Source organism: Rhyacophila brunnea, unplaced genomic scaffold, assembly GCF_057557595.1.
Source record: "Rhyacophila brunnea isolate RB1 unplaced genomic scaffold, BYU_Rbru_1.0 scaffold_16, whole genome shotgun sequence".
Taxonomy (NCBI): domain Eukaryota; kingdom Metazoa; phylum Arthropoda; class Insecta; order Trichoptera; family Rhyacophilidae; genus Rhyacophila; species Rhyacophila brunnea.
The window spans coordinates 9,685,003-9,706,419 of NW_028232816.1; the positions used below are offsets into that span (position 1 = coordinate 9,685,003).

The 21,417-nt window shown below is 33.5% G+C and overlaps 1 protein-coding gene across 1 annotated transcript in view; it reads right to left on the reverse strand.

Moving 5' to 3' along the window:
- The window catches only part of LOC147074333 (uncharacterized), a 129,483-nt gene extending 125,535 nt beyond the window's left edge, over positions 1–3,948 (reverse strand). The window contains exon 1 of the mRNA XM_085943637.1: positions 3,615–3,948. The gene's annotated coding sequence lies outside the window, so the exon portion shown is untranslated. The remainder of the gene's footprint in view (positions 1–3,614) is intronic.
- Between the last annotated feature and the right edge of the window lie 17,469 nt (positions 3,949–21,417).

Sequence of the window (21,417 nt, forward strand, 5' to 3'; positions counted from 1 at the left end):
ATTATAATGCTATTAAAACGACATCTTTTTATGAATTTACATATTATTAATAAACTCAGATAATAGGATTGAATTTAATATTTTTCCATTTACAAAATTAGTGATAATACACAAAAAAAAATTTAAATGTTAGTTAATATTATTTGATGTAATATTTTGTATTGAATTAATTAGATAAAAAATAATTAAGAAAACTTATTCTCTAGTTAAGTCTAGTTTAATTTATCGTTTTATCAAATACACTATCACCAACAAGGCTTATCAGAATATCATTATTAAAAAAAAAGAAGATAACTTGTGCTTTATTTATTAAAATTATCTTGCAGGGCATTTATAATATTAGGCAGAACCACAGATCAGATTAATAATAATAGAGTTCAGATAGTGTATACCCCGATACACTATATTTTGAAGCAGGACTTTGAATGTGTGAGTGTCCTACGAAAATGAAACATACATTTTCGACTTGCAATAGTGTGTTGCAACCATGGACCCCACAAGGGGGATCTGACAGGGCACTGGCCTAGGGGCCCGGGCTCAGGGGAGCCCGACGTGGAGAGTCAATCAGAAATGTGAGATAAACACACATCACACACTCTAATACTCGTAGTACAAAATTCGCCCGCGGCGCCATATCACAAAGGGGTTGTTAACATTTAAAAAATGAGGTTGTAAAATGCAATTTTTGATTATTTTGCACACCACTCGACAACTCCATAATTCAATTAGATGTATTAAAACTACAAAAAATCGCTAAAAATAAACTGAAAGCCCTAACTTTTACCTATAACACAATTTTGAAAACGCTTAACTGTGCATCACACATGCTATCAAACTTAGCGATAGATAGGAGGCCCGCCAAAGATTCTGGCCGGGGGCCCGCTTTAGGATGTATTTCAACCTTCAAATACACAGATATTGAATGAATATCAGTGCATAAACCGAGAGCAGTTGTTAGAACGAAGCATAAGCTTGGAATGACGTATTCTCGACACGTGTTTAAGTGTATCCCATATTCTTCCTCACTCGAGATCGGTTGTATGTTACTCCACACCCGTTAGGTATTTCAGTTCTCTCACAACCATTTCGGACAGACATATTTTTGACATACTTACTACGTTGATGTTCCCATTCACATACCTAACAGTATACAAATTGGGGCACAATATTTAGCATTAATATATGAGGAATGCGTTGTAACCAAATATATTGAAGAAGGCACCATAATACAATGCTTCTTTTTATACATTTTCTCGTTACTGCACACTATCCGAATTAGAAAATTTTTGGGGACACACTGAATAGTTTTTACTTAGGTTACTCTTTTAAACTGCTAAAATTACATTGTATTTCAATATTTCCAAAATAACCAGATGCAATTATTTCATGTAATATTTTTTTTTCTTAATACATAGTATAATGTGATATTATTAAAATTCATATCGTCACCTCATTACTACAACTAGATAACTTGATTTTAACTGATTTTGAGATAACTATTGAATATGATTCTACATTTCCTTCTCTACAAATTGATAAAACTAGGTAAATCAGAAGTTAATGGGAACTGTAATAATTTTGTGTTTCAAAAAAAATTTTTTTTTTACCATGACCGATCCTAATAGGATCATATGGGCCTCCACAGAGTAGAGGTTTGTATTAACAAATAACAAGCATTCCATTGTTTTAATGATAGTAGGAAACAGTTCTTACTGGACGGTTGGTTCGCCGAAGATGGCCAGGGTGAAAGAGCCTCATTAGTATATTTATAAAAACGAAGCTAATATTTTTTTCGACCATGTCCGATCCTAATAGGGTCATATGGGTCTCCACAGAGTAGACGTTTGTATTAACAGATTTTGTTTTTTACGAGAAATGGATGTCAGCCACTTTGCTCAACCTATTAGGTCCATACCCTGACTCACACACAAATTGAAAAACAATATGTGTACTTGACAGACCCAGGATTTGAACCTGAGACCCACGGCGTGATAGTCCAACGCTTAAACCGCGCGGCCACCGTGGGTGTTACGAGATGCATTAAATAAAAATAATAATATATCTACAACATGTTTTCATACAATTGAACAATATTTAATTGTTCCCAAATTAAAGAAGCACAATTTTCCATTTTTATTTTAAATAATAATTATAGCCTAGATTTATGTTAATCAAGTAAAGTTTAAATTCATTTTCCCAACAATTACCAAATCAGAGTTATCTAGTTGTAATATTGATGGCGTGACTATATAAACTATAACTAGAACTATAGAAACGTATGCAAATTGTGTCCCGCCAAGCATATTCCATAACAATAAAATTAGTACTTAATACTATTATTAGTTGATAGATTCACAAGCTTATCAAATAAACTATACCCTACTCACTGTGATATTGAAGATGGTTAAAAATCACAACGACAATACAAAATGATTCCTCTTTGTTTTACAGCCAGTTAAATGAATGAAATATTTCTGAATACTGCAGCAACCATACATTTAGTTTAGCGAAAAGGGGGTAAGTGATGTTCCAGTGAAAATAATGGCGTTAGATTTCTTAGGATGTTATCGTCAGCGTACCAAAAGTTTCCCAGCATGAGTTATTCCGTGAAGAAGTTACTACTATTATTTATGAATAAACGAAAGCCAATCAAGATACTAATTGATATTCATGATAATTAATTATAAAATGAATTTATCATTTGGTATTCACAACAAGTATATTATAATTTCATGTTTTACGACAAGTGCTCACATGGTGAGCTTTATCAAGTAACCCAACTTGATAAAACTGATAAATAAATTTGATGAAGACAAAACTAAAAAGAAGCACGTGTCATAAAACATTTTTAAATTGGAAATATAATCAAATCACCTCACAAAAGGGTTTCTGAACAGATTTTTACGAGAAATCGATGTTAGCCATTTACTAATTCTATAACATACATTACATCTTTGCCTGCTATCACAAAGGATGGCTTCTAATCCAGGCGTCCTAAAGAATTAAAATTTATATGTGCTTGTGGTCGCAGCCATAACTTATTCTGGGTCAGAACTGTTTCGTCGTGTCAAGCCTATCAGGCACAATTAGCGAGGGATGCAAGACTAGTAAATGCGCTCCTTAAAGACATAGACATTTTCATTTTGTTTTTGAAACTTTATTTTATTCTATAAAAATGTTTACTTGTGTTTTTTTATTATCATTATTATTTTCTTCTTCTCTCTTTTGAGTGTAATATTTGTTATAATGATCTCATGTCGTGAACGTCCTGAATTTTGATTTATTATGTCGTCAATGTTTTGTTTTCTTAAATAAATAAACAACATATTTACTCTGGTTCAAAACACACATTGAAAAATAACATGTGGATTAATCAGACACGATATTCGAATCTGACAATTATAATTGAATAAACGGGCGCTAAATCAATCTTGTGAATAAACTCAATTTATAAAATAAAATTCTTATTTAAAATCACTGTACTGTTGCAAAATTGCAAATTATCAGTTTCATTTCTTTTGACTGTGGTTTTCTCTGTGTCGTCTGCGATCAATTTTTCGTACGGCCAATCTTATAATAAATATCTTATAATAACAAATAACGGATTTACTTACTATGGCGTGTGTTCCATATTATTTTAACGTCACTAAATCATCACTACTTGACACTCAACAATAACTTTACAATCAGATCAGTGGTGAAAGGCACAACAAAATAAATTAAAATATTTTTTTACTGTCAATAAGCACACGCGATTCTCACTAGATAGTTATAATATGTTAGTTGATGTTGTCAAAAAATATATTGAAATTGCGATCGACTTTTTTACGCGCGTAATATTTTGCGTTCGGTAAAAAACTTCGGTTGTGAATATTTAAAAAGTTAATTAAACGTTTCGCTCGCAAATGGGGGACGTCCGCGCGATCCGTGCCGCACTCTACAATGAGCAAATATCAACAAACACCAAGCTATTAACTGTTATGGGGGGGACAAAAAACATGATCGAGACTTATTTTTTCATTTTATTTTATAATAATATTGCTATTAAATTAATACTGCACACGTACATAGTTAAATAATATTATAAATTGTGATTTTATGTTTTTTTTATTTATTTTATCAAGAACGAAGTCAATACCTTTCCTTCATTCCGACAATAATTGTCAAACTGATGTCACATCACATTATAATATGATACTATTTCACTATAAGGGCATGAATGTTCCTATTATTTCAACGTGTTAAATTATGAATTATTATGATATTAAAAATACATATATCTGATAGTCAAAAAAATTTTGTGCGCATGAATATAAATAAACTAAATATCTAGCGTATTTTCAGCACATTTAAAGCTGTTGGAGGGATCAAAAAAAATATAGTAAAAGCGCTACAAGCCATATGCGTTTTTTGCAGGCTAGATGCCTATCGAAAAACGCTAAATTGACAACGCTGAGAAGAATTGACTATCCATTTGTTTATGATATTACCGAAGCTTTGACTGCGACTCGCTGTCATATCGCCTCTTCTCATCTAGGAGAGGATCCGCCGATTAGGTCCTCATTCCAATTTTGTTAAAGAAATTTGCCAAGCTCTTCCGTCGTACCCACCGCCAGGGCACTTTTCAATTCGTCGACATTCTCAAAAATATCCGCAATTCGCAGTTGTACTGTGTGTCGTTCATATTTAGGGCATTGTACTGCTATATGTGCTCCAAAACATCACATTCATCGCAGAGCTGCGAATCGCTTCTTCCCATGTGAGGACATCAAATCTTTTACCCGTTGTGTGACCTGTTCTTAGCCTCAGTATCAGCTTAAGCTTATTTATTTCTCTTCAAAGGAGACTCTTAAACCCAGGGCACCAACCGTGGGGATTATTTAATTATTAAATACTATAATATTATATTAGGTACATACATAGAAAAATCATCAAGAAAGGCACTCCTCGGTTTTCCTGTGACAGACTCTGACAATTCCATGACAACCTAGAAAAACTCATTGTATTTGGCAGTGGCGAAGGGTGGAGGTGGCCTGTTAAGATCCGACATAAATATTGCACACTAAATTTTGTCTGCCAAACGTATTTGTTTTCTTTTTTTTTGATAATTAATAACCATGTCCTTTTTCGTACAAGATGGTTGTTAGTAATTTTGAACAATCACAAACATCCAGGCTTTGAGAAAAACACATAAATGTTGTCGTCAGCTGAATGCAGAATATTCTAACTCACATTTGAAATATTTTGAAGGAGAGTTTTTTGAAACAGTCTAGTTTAGTTATTTATTATATATATAGACAAGTGTATGCACAATTTTTTTCATCAATAATCCCACTAAAATATGATTTGTACATTTATCCATAAAAATAATAAATAATTTCAGTAATTTGATTCAAAGAACTCTCTCCTATAAAAAAATCAATTGAAATTTAGAATAGTTCTGCATTCAGCTGACGTTGTGTCCTCACCGGGAATCGAACCCATAATTCTCGGGTGGAAGGCCAGCGCCTTACGCACTACACCACGAGAGCCGCATATTTATTTTCATTGTACGAAGACTACAATAATATGTAGATAGTGTTTGTGTAGTTTTAAAATTTTCAATTGAACCCTGCCTAATTCAATCTTTAGTAGATAATAGTCAAAAAATATTCATGTATCTATAAAATATCTAACATTATACCACTAAACCGTACATAATTTTAGATATTTTATTGATAGAAGAATATTTTTTATCGATTACGGTTTGGTATAGCCATTTGTAATAATAATGTATTCTTAATTCAACGAAAACAAATAATTAACTATTTCCTTTATTCAACGAATAATTCACAAGATTTAAGAATATACTCGTATCATTCTGATTATTGAACATATATAATTTTGAAAAAAACACTTTCTGATAGAGTATATAATAACCAATAGAAAAAATCTTTTTTGAAAAAAGTAAGTCACCCCGACGGGGAATCGAACCCTGTATCTCCCGAGTATACGCCTCATCCGTCGCATTAAGCCATTATGCTACGGCGTGACATACTAAAACTGAAAAGGTGTACACTATTTTTGTCAGATCGCCCATAGCATACCTAAGGCTATACTTCAGTTGAGGCATGGTCTAAAAAGATCGTGGCCAGGCGATGCGCGGATTGTGCAAATGACGCGTGCCGAACGAAATATAATTTGTCATAAAAATTCAACATGCGTCCATTTAATGTTATGTTTATTGTTATATTACTAATAATAATAGTATATTCATTGACATGTTTTCTTTTTAAGTACATACGTAAAGTTTTTAGTCATCTTTTTACAATAATTTAAGAATATATTCATCCGTTGCCATGACAAAACAAATCGACGTGCGCACACCTCTAACTGTCGGTCTCCGATTGGCGACGAGTGCCAAATTTCGTCGCACCTACTGTTGAAAATTATTTGCCGTTTCACTGAAGTACGCTCTTAAACTATTATGGTTTGGCTTAGATAGGATTTAATTGATTTTAAACACTAACCAGCACCATCTACAAATTGTATTCTTAGTTCAATGAAAATAAATAGGTACGACTTACAAAGTTTAGTGTGCACTATTTATGTCGAATCTTAACAGCCTACCTCCACCCTTCGCGACTGGTATTTGATCAGGACGATGGTGATAATGCACGAGAAAGACCTCACTCTAGAGTCTAGATCACGGGTTCCCAACCTATGAGTCGTGACCCCAATTGTGGTTGCCAAGGGTTTTCTGTGGGATCGTCGGCTGAAACGGTAAACATAAAAAAATATTCATATTAAACCAAATCACATCCCTAGTATGACAAGGTCCAACCAACAAAATTGACATGTCCAATTAGTGTTGGGAAAGTGTTTCTCTTATCTCATAATTATGACATATTTTATTTTGTCTCTCTATGTTTAATCTGAAGGTGAAATAGGTAGAAATTTTAAAGAGGAAATTATTGGGCATCTTAAATCCCTTGAAAACGAACTCTAGCGTTATTTCCGAGAGCTGACAGATTAATAAGAAGCTACACTGGTACGAAATCTATTTTCTGATTCTCATGATGTAGTCAGAGACGAATTACAAGATGAATTCTTGGAACTGTAAAACGAATTCTCAGCACGTAACCTATTTATCATGAAAAAAAAATCTGAATCAATTATGGTGTGCTATGTATCAGTCATGTCTAGAGTTGGGTATTTCCCGAGAAAATCTCAATCTCGAGAATCGGGATTTCCCGAAATGATGAAATTTTGAATTCTCGAGATTCGGGATTTCCAGAAAAGAATTCTCGAGATATCGGGAAATTTAAAAAAAAAATGTAAAAATCCTAAAATCAATGTAAAAACAGACAAATTCCAAAAAAAATATGATTTTTTTTTATTTATGTAAGAAGACAAACAAAATAGAAATAGGAAAACTAAAATAATTCAAAACATTACTTATTAAAATATAATTTCAAAAAACACAGACTATCAATCGCTGCGTCTGACAATCGCTTGTGCTTTTGAGACACAAAATTACCCGATATTGCAAAAATTGCGCTCATTTTGAAGCGACGTTGGTTAATTGTGTTAAATGCCCCGATCAATCTTTGAACGTTTTGTGTTTTATGTCCTCTTTTTTCATATAGAAAATCGTTTTTTCAATTAATATTTGATCCCGAAATGTTAAAAATTCCCGTCGGGAAATTCCCGAAACCCAATTCTAGTCATGTCCAAATGTTACCATGATTACATTTTGAGTTTTACTACCATTTATTTGCTTCTACGTATCTTCTGCGAGAGTGGATTTTCAACGCTAATCTTCATTTGAAAATCAAAACAAGATACAGATTAAATGTTGAGAATGACATAAGGTTGCCATTAACGAAAACTAAACCGCGAATTTTGAAGCTGGTTAACGACTTATAATTTCAACCATCGCATTATATATTCAATTATATTACACTGAAAAATCTATTATCGACGCGTTTTCTTTACTCAATTAAAAAGACTCTTATTGGGGTCGCGGGTCACTCGGCTTCTATAAAATGGGGTTATGACTTGAAAAAGATTGGGAATGTGTGGTCTAGATGGACGGACCAAGTCAATAATGCCTTAATCAAAAAACCAGTCTCAAATTTTCGATATTAAAATATTTCTAAATTATTCTCGAATTATGTCGAACTTAATCAAATAATCGTAAATGCGGCTTTTGACCCTTGGCGTCTTATCTGATGCACCGAGGGATATGCTCATTTGGCGACATCTATTAAAGCTCACTGTTTCGTCTGCTTTCTTAACAATTTGTCTCAATCATAGTCTCTCTAACCAATTTAAACGATATTTGCCATGACTTTACTTGTTCTACATTACTCTTATAGGCTATCCATGGAATTAGCAAAACCGAATGGTTTATGACGGTCTCACCTTACGCCGGAACCGTTTATTGCCGCAATAAAACTTGTCGAGTGTTCACTGACTTGTCTTCGGCTTTGTATACTCGGTTGCCGCGGTGTTCTATTATGCTCACAGTATGCTGCATTCAAATAACGGTGTTTGTATATGCACGTCTATGTAAAACAAGTATTCCTTATATTAAAACAGAAACATATTTATTCTCTATGGTCAGTTTTTGATGTCTATGTGCACTTAACTGTCAAACAAACGATATTTTTTCACATTTTGCCGCTAGGTAGCCCTAGTAGTCCACATATTTTGAACTCGCTATTCAATGACATTAATGTCATTGTCGCTATTACATAATTTTATATTATTTCTTTTATTTTTCGATTAATACTATGTACATTATGGCCGGATAATCCGAATGCCGAATAAACGTTATTAAAAATAAATATAATCATTACAATATAAACAAATGAAAGGAAATGGTTACCTATCGTGATAGTATGCCTACCTACCCTATAATTATTATGCATAAATCGATTCCAGCATGATGTGAATTGTGTTGTTAAAAATATTGTATTATATTTATTTGATTTTCATGAATCTGCGCTAGATTAGCTTCATCTACGAAAGCAAAGTTTAGTACCTATAAATAAAGCATTCATGATTGAATAAAATGAAGCACCAATTATAGGATCAATTGTAAAATAGATAATACCATTAGACAATAATCAAAATAATTCACTGAATCATAATGAAATACGGAAGAAAACAAGTACCTAGGTATGACAATTATCAACAAACGCGGGCTGTCAGTTGATCTGTCAAACATCGACTCTGACAAATTTAGCAATCGGTTCGCTCAACTTATGGTAGAGGGGCATTCGGTGTACGGATTCGGCGAGATGCTTATATACAAAATTTGGATGAACGCAATTATACGAGCGTATTATATACCTGGCGTAAAATCGCATTCGAAAATTTTGGATGAACACCCTATTAGATTTAAAATGTCTTTTGCATTAAGAGACCATGTTTTTGTATACATAGGTACGTATCAGTGGTAAATAGGTATTGAAATACCGGTATTCCAGTATTTAGCAATACCGAAATACCGGTTTTTTTAAATTTAAAATACCGGAATTTTTGTTATTGAGAAAGCACACTCGTTTAAGTGTTTGAAAATGAATTATAAGTTATGTGCTGCTAAAATGCAAATATTGACTGCATCTAACAGAGGTGAAAGAATGATAAAAACAAAATCGATCACATAATATACCTATGTATATAATTGTTGCGATGAATTATCATATTATATCGAAATAGAAAATATCCGTGACAAATGTTCAATTGAATGCAGCTGGGCTTATTTGCATTTAAATTAAAGGCTTTAATTAAAATTATCAATGTATTGAACTTATTTGTAAAATTCTCCAGTGTTCTACAGTATATTTTTTTAAACATTTTTTTAATGTCAACATGTAGGTAGGTTTTTGTCCTAAAATATTTTTTTAAATGATTTTAATAGCTATATTTATTTACTGATTCTAATTTAATAATAATTAAGTTCTTCTGTTTTTTAATGTTTAACTAATACCGGTATTAAATAATAAATACCGAAAAACAGGTATTGACATTTTCATTCGGTGTTGCAATCCCTAGTGGTAAAGACAGAAACGCATTACCATTACGTGAATTACGTATCGTGAGCTCACTGTAAGCTGGCGCATTGGCAAAATTGTCCAATGTTGTTTTATTCGGTATTTAAAATATTATCAGACAGATGCTCCCATCTCGTAGCACATTTTGAGCCGAAAACGAATAGTTTTAGTTAACAGATTCTGTCAAAATGTATCAGAACCACACTAAAGTCACCTCACGCATATCATTCCAGACCATCAACCCCACGCATGAATAGAACCTTTTTTAATACATATTTACACATTTTCGAGTTACGTGATCTCACGTATATTTGTTTATAGTAGTTTGGAAGCGAGCTACAAATGGCAGGTGATTAGCATGATCAGGGAACTCAGAAATAATAATTGGAACTGAAATACGTAACGGACATGTAAAGCAGGTAACCGATCTCGAGTAAGGAAGAATCCGGGATAAACTCAAATACGTTTCAAGAATACGTCATACGTCGAATACTGACAACTGCTCTCGGTTTATGCATTGACTCTCATTTAATATTGGTGTATTAAACACTCTATTGCACGTGCAAAATGCGTGTTTCATTTTCGTATGACACTCACAAATTCAAAACCCTGCATCAAAATGTAGCGTATTGAATATAGCCTATCAGAATTCTTTTTATTATCTGCTCTGTGGGCATGATGTTCTTGTAGGTTATCAGTTTTTATTATTGAATGTTCTAATGGTTCTAGCATTTGAATTCACGTGATGTGATAACAATATGTTTCTGCATTAACGCACATTGGTTAAACACTTCACGCTTTACAAACAACGAGAGGTCAACTGTTAATAAATCTAATATTCAATGCGCTACATCCAGTTCGATTCTTTAAGAGATTTCCACTCAAATATTATTATTTTTGTCGATGGACACTTATCCAAAAAATATAAACATTAGTATTTAAACAAAATATACTTACTTATATTTTTATTTGCATAGTCAATGCGCCATTTTATAATGAGATTTCTTTGCAATAATATCATTTCGTATAATATGTATGCAGTGAGTAGTAGGTACTCTAGAGTCTAGAGCAGTGTTTCCCAACCACCGGTCCGCAAATAGTTGTCACCCGTTTTAAAATGCATAGGTACATTCCAAAAAAGTAATCACTTCATGGAAGACCACAATCTATCGCTATCACTATACTAACTTAGTCGAGATTCGAGAATAAGGAAAACTAATATTTAGTTGTCTTTTGATGCAATTTTGTATCCATAAAATTCAAATATTTTTATTTACAAACCCATTAAAATATGTATCCGGAAATTTGTAGATAAACAGTTCACCGCATGACACTTATTCGTGCGCCGCAGTACGTGAAACATGAGTTCGTGTAACATTTAATCAAATGACGAGTTCTACGTTGAACATTTCACCGTGGAGTATATTTGTACGTATATGACATGACGTGGAGATGTCTTTACTAGGTTAGGTTAGCATAGGTTATGTTAGGGTTAATCTAATTGGAACAGTACTATTTGCAAACTATCGCCGCATTTTGTAAGATACGTAAAAATGTATTCAACGGTGAAATGTTCAACGAAGAACTCGTCATCAACTCATGTTTCACATACTGCGGCGCACGATGAACTGCATACGTACAACTTACATGTAACCATTAAAATATCATTCTGCCATGTCAGTAATAAAAACGAAATAGATAAACCGAATGGATGTTATTGCAGCGCTTTGTAGCTCCCATACAATACTGAAGGCCAGTTTTGCTAACTGTCATTGACAAAAACATGCCAGACAGGGTACGAAAACAAGCTATTTGGCAGAAAAGAAACACTAGATTTTTTGAAAATAAAATTGTAAGTAAATTTACTTATTCTACTCGTACCAAGAACGAAGTCAATACATTTGCTTTGGCGTATCGAAAAAAAGTGCAAGAATCGAAGAAATGTCGACCACACATTTTAACAGAAATATATTTCAAAATTGACTAAGTATACCTATATTATGTAAACGGCATTCAAGTTTCGTTTCATGTTTAAAGACGAGAGCTTCTTTTTACGTGAATAATTGTTAAATTATTATTTTATATCCGCGGAGATTCTAAATAATATACAACAACATGAAATTATTTCATCCTGTTATATTTCTCACTCACTCACTGCATTAAGTATCCGATAGTAAGAAATTTGATGCGCATGAAAATAAGTAAACTAAATATCTAGCAAGAAATGAAAATATAATTAATATTAAATTCGAAAGGTTTTAAGAAGGTTTGTCGATAGCTATTTCGGTTGTAACACCATTATCAAGACTATCTTGATAATGGTGTTAAAACTGAAATAGCTATCGACAAACCTTTTTTAAAAACCCGTAGAATTTAATATTAATTATATTTTCATTTCTTGTAAAATAGAATTCTACCAAGTAAATGCTAACTCAATTAATAAAATATCTCAAATAAAAAATATAAACTCAATTAAAAAATATAAATATATATTTTCAACACGTTTAAAGCTGTTGAAGGCATAAAAAATGCTAGTAAAAACGCCACAAGCCAGATGCGTTTTTGCAAGCTAGATGCCTATCGAAAAATGCTAGGTCTGGCAAGAAAAACGATAAATTGGCAACGCTGCTGAAGCCCTGGTTTTGCACGACTTTTTAAAAGCGACATTCTCAAATTTCCATAAGTAGGTACTAAGTATTTATTTACTGATCGGTTTCTGATTATTTCAATTAACAATAGAATAGGTATACATGTTATATTCGCAAAAACTATTAAACAAAATAGTCATTACAAATAGTTTCTTCTTCGTTAACGGTCCCTGATATATTTCTTCTATTTGTACCGATCCGCAGGTGTAAAAGGATTAAATAACACTGATTTAGAGAGACCACTCCACAATAATTTCTTTTTATCGAGAGATTCTTTTGAAGTGTGCATTTTTTTAATGGATAGAAAGTAAGAAAGTCGACTTAAGAAGGTTTTTTTAAGCCCAGGTATCGTCTTCAAAACAAATAATTGTACATAAACTAGATGTCAAGTGACTCCTTATATTTAAAAGAATAGTGAATTTTAAAGAATGTGAAGACATGTGGGCTATGTAGAAATAACTGTTGTCTTTATTTTCGGTGTCGCTATGGCCCAGTTCGAGGATTGTCCTCATCCACTGCTTTTGTCCTGGCAGCTCGTCCTATAACGACTTCTAGACTCTTTGTCCCTTCACCGGTACTTGACGTTAAGGTGAATCACAGAACAGATAATAAATAGAATACCGATAGACTATATTCAATACGCCGCATGTTGATGCAGGGGTTTTGAATGTGTGAGTGTCCTAGGAAAATGAAGCACGCATTATGCACGTGCAATAGTGTGTGTAATACACCAACATTAAATGAGCGTAAATGCATAAACCGAGAGCAGTTTTCAGTATTCGACGTAAAACGTATTCTTGACCAGTGTATAAATTTAACCCGGATTCTCCCTTACTCGAGTCGGTTACCTGCTATCGCCTTACCCGTTAGGTATTTCAGTTCCCATTATTTCTGAGTTCCCTGAGGTGAATACTCCGCCTACTAATACAAGTTTCCGGACATGACCAGGGACACCTAGCGGAAAAATACAACGCTTGCAATTTGAATTCATCTTATATTATGTTATTAACATTTGGTTTATTTTTGGTTATCCTTAATGCAGCGAAAATATTTTTAAATAATAATTAATAGTTTTAATGTATTTGATATTGGACTTGCAACTTTAGATCATTTTTATTTACATCAAATCGAGATTCAATATTGTAATCATATCGAAATTGGAATACAAATTATATATTTTTATTAATGTTTATTCAAATAATTAAGAAGTCTGAGCGACAATATTCATGAGCCACATGTTAAAAGTCTTATTAAAAATCATCCATAATAGGATTTTTCGAAAATGCGAAGAAGACATGGATGACACACAATTTGGCTTCAGAAGTGGTTTGAGCACTCGCGAAGCACTCTTCAGCTTGAATGTTCTAGTGCAAAGATGCCTAGATGCTAATGTTGATGTTTATATGTGTTTCATCGATTACGAGAAAGCATTCGATACTGTTAGACATCCTAGACTTCTCGAACTCTTACAGGAGAAAGGCATCGATGCAAGAGACATTCAACTGATAGCTAACTTATATTGGAATCAAACAGCGAATATAAAGATTGAAAACGAAATCAGTGGAGAAGTAAAAATTCGTCGCGGTGTAAGACAGGGTTTTATATTGTCACCTTTGCTATTTAACATGTACTCGGAAGCTATTTTCAAGGAAGCCTTACAAGGTGAATCGGTGGGTATTATGGTTAATGGCAAACATATTAACAATATACGATATGCCAATGATACTGTGCTGATTGCTGATAGTTTAAAGAGTTTACATCAACTGGTAGGAAAGGTTAATGAGGTCAGTAATTCTTATGGTTTAAAAATGAACCTCAAGAAAACAAAACTATTACTAGTATCAAAAACAGCGACACCAGACACCAACACAAATTTTGTCATTAACAGCGAACCAATCGAACGTGTGACCCATTATAAATATTTAGGTACATGGGTCAATGAGAAATGGGACCAGTCTCAGGAAAAAAAAAGAATTGAGATCGCAAGGAGCGCCTTTCTCAAAATGAGACGCCTCCTTAGCAATCGAAATCTAAACCTAGGTCTGAGACTGCGTATAGTACGTTGTTATGTGCTCTCAATTCTTTTCTATGGTATGGAAGTATGGACGCTAAACCAAGAGATGTCACGGAGACTTGAAGCTTTCGAGATGTGGCTGTATAGACGCATCCTCAAAATTCCTTGGACTGACCGGGTGACAAATGTTGAAGTTCTCAATCGAATGGGGAAGGACCGAGAAGTTCTATGTAGTATCAAAACCAGGAAACTACAATACCTCAGCCACATTATGAGAGGTCGAAAATACAGCATTCCCCAACTTGTCATTCAAGGAAAGATCAATGGGAAGCATAGCAGAGGACGGCGCCGCATTTCGTGGCTTAAGAACCTCCGTGATTGGTACGATTGCAGCTCCACCGAACTGTTCCGGGTAGCAGACGACAAATATAAGATCGCCTTGATGGTGGCCGACCTCCGCTAGGGGATGGCACAATAAGAAGAAGAGCGACAATAATTGTGAAGTTTCTTTTTTGTGTTCAGGCTATACCTCAGTTGAGGCGTGGTCTAAAAAGATCATGGCTAGGCGATGCTCGGATTGTGGAAAAGACGCGTGCCGAACGAAATATGATTTGTCATATAAATCCAACATGCGTCCATTTAATGTTCTGTTTATTGTTCTATTAGTAACAATAATAATATATTCATTGACATGTTTTCTTTTTCAAGTAAATGGGTAACGTTTTTTAGTCATCTTTACACGATTTAAGAATTAATACCCCCGTCGCCATAACGAAACAAATCGACGTGTTCACACCTCGACGTCCGCTCTCAGAATGCCAGCGAGTCCAAAATTTCGTCGCGCCTATAGTTGAAAATTATTTGCCGTTTCACTGAAGTACCGTCTTAACTGTCAATTCATGGTGGAACTGCATTGATTATTGATTAATTTAATAAAACGCAAATTTTTTTTAGTAGTTATTCCACTTTTAACAAATAAATTTGGACCGATTTCGTCCGCCTTAGAGGGACATTTTGAACATTCATTTCATCATCATTTTCATGTTGAAAATGTCCCTCTAAGGTGGACGAAACCGGTCCAAATTTATTTATTAAAAGTGGAATAACTACTAAAAAAATTGCGTTTTATTAAATTAATCAATAATAATAAAATTGTAAAGCTAACCACCAGATTGCGTGGAGGTGGTGCCTTAGTGGCAGGTGGTGGTCTGCGGTACTATTTTCGCAGGCAATCGTTGACTCAATCGCCGAGTCGGGTCTGGCAAGAATATAAAGATCCCTTCCGACTATCCTAGCAGATTCAATGTAACATTTTACACCAACTAATAACAATTTACTTGTCTATTTCTTGATCGATCAAGCACAGTTTTTTTTAAAGTAATTAGTATAATAAGAAGTAAGCAAAATTGCGCCGTGTGCCTCTTTTTTCATTGTATGAAACAGAAACGTGTAAGAAAGTCAGAATTTATAATAATATGGTGACGTTAATTTTAGAGAACTTCTTTTTCTGATTACTGGCTGTGTGAGTGTAACCGTGTCCGGAAACTTGTAATTTCCCCGTGAAATGTTGTATCGGAAATATATGGCCGTATATTAAAGACCGTCCAACTTCTTTGGGTTAATAGTACTGACATAAAATTCATGTCCAAATAAACACGGTTCTTGTCGGTTTACACTTTACAGGAAGCTAGCAGTAAACATTTTTTTTCAATAGCCGATATACTGGATTATTTGTTAGGTTAGGTTAGGTTTTCATTCTTGAATTCATGAATTTTGACTAAAGCAGCTATGAAAATTGAATTAATGTTCATATTGAATCTAATAAAATTTGAGACCGTCAGTTGTTACCAGGTAAAACTTTGAAACACATTTTTAATATTATTAGTTTTATGAAATAAAAAATATATTCATATACCTATATAATATAATACGTATTTTTACATATGTATGTACAAATATAAATTTACTTTATAAAAATATAAATATAATACTTAATATAATATTTTTATTAGTGGCTTCCTTGGTTTTGAAATTTTTGAAGTTTTTCAACATTTGGCAATGTTTTAAGTCGAACATAGGAATCAAGATTCTCTGGTGTTAATCGATTTCGCGGAGTATTCTGGACACATTTCATTTGAGAAAATGTTTGCTCACATGAATATAATAGAGCTGATAATAGAGCTAATGCAATTTTTTTAAACATGGAAATTTTTGTGGTAATGACGCCCAGCATGATGATAATGCATTCATGCAATCGTGTTCTGAGTTTTCAAGATGCTGGCGAAGATCTTTAAATTTATTTATCCAGGAACTGAACGAATTCAATGTATTATAATTCCAGATTATTTATTCAAAGATATTCAAAATATATTTAAGCTCATTTAAATCCATCTCATCCGGTTTTATAATAAAGCTATTCAGTGTACCATACGTCTTTCAATCCTCAAATCTCGCATCAAATTCCGTTTTCAATAAATAAATAATTTTATGAAAATAAAAATTTTAAAAAAATATCATATTTTCTTGGCGGGTAACTCAAAATGTTGTAGTGGCTAGTTCAATTACCTGCGGGTAGTAGGTTGCCGACCACTGCCGTAGAGTATACCTACATACGGTCATCTCTTTCCGATAAGAAAGCTCACGGCGAACTGTGCCACAGTGAAATGTTTTACGTACAATTTACATGTAACCGAGTGTCACAACTATCGTGCGACATCTGGATCACGTGTCCGAGCCACGTGCAGAGCTCACAATTACTAGATATAAAATAATTCGTAATTCGGTATTTCAGAAAAAATAATTTCTTTGTTTTAAACATGACAATTGTGGAAAAATACTAATATAAATCACAACATAAGTATTCGATAGGTTGTATTCTATAAAATATACTATTAATCATTATTGATTTGTGAACGAGGTATGTGTTTAAACGATTCATTAAATAAAACATACTGCTAATTGAATTAAATTATAATATATTATGTTTTATTTGTAGGTGTCATTGGAAGGTGTTTCAATATAGACTATTAATCATTATATCATATTATTGACCGGTATGTGTATCATAGTATGGAATGTGGAAAATACGACACAACCACGAAATCTACAATGAATTTGCACCTAATTTGAAACTACACTGTCCAAAGCATTAAGATTTTCCGACTAAAACTGTCCGCCGACACAAACCACCAGACGTTGAGTTTGACCCGCTGTACAGTATCGACCCTTTCGCAGTAGTAAATATAGGAGCCATGGGGTATATAGGGGAGAACTCAACGTCTAGTAGTTATGTCGGCAAACAGCTTAACTCATTTAGTGCTGACAACGCGACTGGCGCGTTTGCATTAGTTGGCCATTAGATATAATTAACATGATGTTTAAATGTGGTAATTAAATATTAATTAACAGGTGATTGTGTTAAAGCCCACACATCGAGTCACAGAGATCGAGATCACAAGGAAGTAGCGAAATTTCTGGTATGATTTCAAGATGGAGATATTTCACAGAGAAGCAGTTGAGCTATTCTAGTTTTTTGGTATATTATTAACACGAAATTTAGCACCTATACGTGCAATGAGATTGGGAATATTGAGATGATTCTGCGGCATCGACTTGACGAGGCCATCTGGATACCAGAACAAAAATGAACCCGAAGAAATATATTTAGCAGGGAACACCATCATTCACAAAGTAAATGTTCTTTGAAAGACATGTCCGTTAGCCGTCTCACACATAAAAACTCGTCTCGTCTGCAACGTGTCGAATACGTCGATGTGACGTCATCGTTATTAACAAAACACACGTTGCCAAATGGAGCTCAACACATTGGTGGAATGCGAATTTTTAGTTTGAAAAAAACATCTAGTGCTGCTAGCAACAAATCGCATGCGCCTCGGTCTGCGAGTCGAATCAGCCAGAACGCATACGCACACCTACGGCATACCTGTGCGGCAGGCGAAGCTAGTAATTTGTATCCAACTGACTTTCTCTAATGTATGCTTACATACTGCAGTCTGTAATTTAGAAGAGATCTTTATTTAGCTACGTATTTTTTTCGACTTATACGAGGTATAAATGAGAACTCTCCCATTATGGGCAGTGTTGACCTGTGTGTCCCTGATAACTATCTTAGAAATAGGGAGCATCAGTTGTGTATTCTCCCAAGGTGCAGAACCAACCTGCCACTGGTAATGCCAATTGGAAGGGCCATAACTATGTCCAACTAAATTGCTTCGGGTGTTGATATATTCCACTTGCGTGACGGTGAGTTTAGGTGGACGCTATTTTATAATTTCTTAAAATAGGGTCTCCTTAGCAAACTCGGCGTACTTCTTTGAGCTTCTATAGATATATAATTGTATTTTCACTGCTTATGTTCTCTTTTTATCGTTTTTATTACCTTTTTCTTTATAATAATGTTTCATGTCATGTTATGAACGTCTTAAACTTGTAATGTCCACAATATATTACAAATTTAAAAAATAATTGAAATTGAAAATCTTTAGATATGAGCCGGCTTACGATTCCAAACGACTTAGAATACGTCCGCAATCGACAAGATTTTAATTAATTAATTTTTTTCACCCTTTAATATTGAACCACCAATTTTGCAAGCGTGCCAAAACCGCATATTAATATGTCATCTATATTCTATACTATTAGTAGATAGTTTCTGTTGCGGTTTAACTTTATAGAGTCCATTGTTAATTATTAATAATATGTATTATTTTTAATTGTTAGTTTTTAGTTGTTTAGTTGTTTTTAGTTGTTAATTATTAATAATATGTATGTATTATTAATAATAATAATATGATACTATCCGTGGCTTTATCCAACTGACTTTCTCTTAGGCATGCTTACATACTGCAGTTTGCAATTTAGAAGAAATCTTTATTTAGCTATGTATTTTTTTCGACTTATACGAGGTATAAATGAGAACTCTGCCATTCTGGGCAGTGTTGACCTGTGTGTCCCTGATAACTATCTTAGAAATAGAGAACATCAGTTGTTTATTCTCCCAAGGTGCAGAACCAACCTGCCACTGGTAATGCCAATTGGGAGGGCGATAACTATGTTCAACGAAATTGCTTCGGGTGTTGATATATTCCACCTACGTGAGGATGAGTATAGGTGGACGTTATTTTATAAATTTTTAAAATAGGGTCTGCTTAACTCATCCGGTGTATTTCCATGTACCTATATAATTAATATTTTTGTATGTACATATTTCTACTGTTTAATAACATATTATCTATCTCTTTTTTATGTCATGTTGTGAACGTCTTAAACTTATAATTTGTAATGTCCACAATATGTAAAAATAAATAAATTGAATTGAATTGAATTGAATTGAATTGAATTGAATAATATAATAATATTAGTATGGTATGTGTGAATAATATATTATGTAGGTACGACAATGTGGCTTATGATTCTTCTGCTACATATGTATAATATTGATTTGTACATTTTTCTTTTGTAATCATGATATTGAAATAAATTATCACAAAATAATAATAAATACATAATAATTGTAATGTGTCATTAAACATGTACTATTAATTGTTAATTAATCAGTAATTAATTATTGCGGTGATGTAACAAGGGGTGTGCGAGCGGGGCGGCCGTGAATGTGAATAGTGAATGAGAATGGTAAATGAGAATAGTGAATAGTGAATAGTGAACATTGAACAGTGACTAGTGAACAGTAAACAGCAAACCGTGAATAGTGAATAGTGAATAGTGAATAGTGAACATATTATATAACAGTGACTAGTGAACAGTAAACAGCAAACCGTGAATAGTGAATATTGAACAGTGGCCAGTGACCAGTGACCAGTGACCAGTGACCAGTGACCAGTGACTAGTGACCAGTGAACAGTGACCAGTAACCAGTGAACAGTGACCAGTGACAAATCATAAAAAAACACAATTATTATGTAAAATCATCAGTAGCCTGATGATGAGTACCTCCGCTACACGGAAGTACATTTGAACATGTATATGTCTTAGAGCGATTGAAGACACGTCATATCCACATTCCAATGTACTTTCATGTAGCGGAGGTACTCCGCATTTACCCACTAACCAAATGTTTTTTTCAAAATTGATATTTTACCCAGTCTCTCAAAAAGTTACCGACCACTGATGTAGATAGTGTTTGTTACTTTTTAAAATTAAATTAAGCCCTAAATCCAAGCCATAGTAGATAATAGTAAAACAAGTTTATTTATTAAATATCTAAAAGTATGCCATTAAACCATACACAATTTTAGATATTTTATAAATAGAAGAATATTTTTATCGTCAATTTGGTTTGTCTAGTATTCACTTATTAACGTAAATTTGTCTTACTAAGGTTAAAAATATAAATTAATAATTTAAGAAATACATATTAGTAATAAAATAAAATATAAAAATATTTGTCGGAAGTTGAATTCGAACCCACGCCAACAGAACTTCAATAACGTATATTTGTCTTACAAGCGGGCACCCATCCAAGTACTATCCGCGCCCAATGTTGTTTAACATCGGTGATCGGACGAGAACCTTAGAGACCGCCTGGCTAGCGTGCTCGTCGCAATGCCGTGAAAAATTGTCATAAAATAGTAATAGTAACATTTCTGCATTACACTTGAATTTCTGCACACAATTTTAATATCACGTCGAGCGGTAAAACATATACATGTTAAAAACAGGCCACAACCGTTTG